Genomic DNA, 1,156 nt, shown 5'->3' on the forward strand with positions numbered 1-1,156 from the left:
TTCCAAGTATTCTGTTTAGGCATATTCAATAACTGGTGAAACTTATGTTGGCTGTAATTATGTGTCTTTCTCCATGTGTGCATGTATACATGTGTATATGTATGTGTGTGAATAGTAACATACATGTGTACATTATGGCTTATATCATCATTTATTCCTTGCTAACAAATAAAGTAAGGAATCCCTAAAGTTTTAACAGAAACTGTGTAGTTAAAGTTTTAACTCTTCACTCTGCTTCTTTACACAAAGACTTTGCAACTCCTCATTAATAAAGTTTCCATAAACTCTGAAATGTACATACTTAATGCTTAATGTCTGCTACCATAAATCTTAAATACTTTATAGAAAAGTTTTATACTTGCCAAATAGTCCTATTTTTTGGCATATATAAGCAAAATCCCCAAAGTAAGCATATTTAAAACATTAAAACTTTTAACAAACCTTAACACTTTCTGCAATGTTCATTTTGACAGGTGCCTTGTATAGAATAATTGAATTTCTCCTCCTACACATCTCTTGAGCAATAAATATCCAGAATTATTTTGTTTTTGGCATGTCTATCTTGATTTTATTCTTAAATGTGTGCTTATGTAAGAAATACATGATTCTAAAATTTCACAACAATTCTTTTGAACTTACTTTTTGTTGAATTGTCTAGTTTAATAAAATCAATGAAAATTATACTTTATATATAAAAAATGTTTTATGCTCAATTTAGCATCACATACACTAACATTGGAACAATACAGAGAAGATTAGCAAACCCCAGGCGCAAGGATGACATGAAAATTCGTGGAGCGTTCCATATTTTTTACAACAGATGCTGAAAGGTATGTGGCCACAAGGGAACCGTATTGCATTCTTGGTGGGAGTGTAAACTTGTTCAACTACTTTGGAAAGTAGTATGGAGTTTCCTCAAAAGACTCCACATAAACTCCTCTATGACACAGTAATCCCACTTCTGGGGATTTACCCAAATGATCATAAACAAGACCATACTAAAACTACCAGCACAACTATAGTTATTGCAACATTATTTATGATAGCTAAGATATGGAATCAACCCAGATGCCCCATTAGATGAATGGATCAAGAAAATGTGGTATATATACACAATGGAATTTTATGTCTCCATCAGAAAGAATGACATCTCCCA

At 31.9% G+C, this 1,156-nt stretch overlaps 1 non-coding gene across 1 annotated transcript; it reads left to right on the forward strand.

The window, feature by feature from the left end:
* The first annotated feature begins 705 nt into the window (after window positions 1-705).
* On the forward strand, window positions 706-812 carry LOC122126308. Its single transcript, XR_006150890.1, has one exon. It is a non-coding gene; the product is annotated as a U6 spliceosomal RNA (small nuclear RNA).
* The last annotated feature ends 344 nt before the right edge of the window (window positions 813-1,156 follow it).

The sequence above is a fragment of the Dipodomys spectabilis genome, unplaced genomic scaffold (genome assembly GCF_019054845.1).
Source record: "Dipodomys spectabilis isolate Male_0828 unplaced genomic scaffold, ASM1905484v1 ptg000274l, whole genome shotgun sequence".
In the NCBI taxonomy this organism is placed as follows: domain Eukaryota; kingdom Metazoa; phylum Chordata; class Mammalia; order Rodentia; family Heteromyidae; genus Dipodomys; species Dipodomys spectabilis.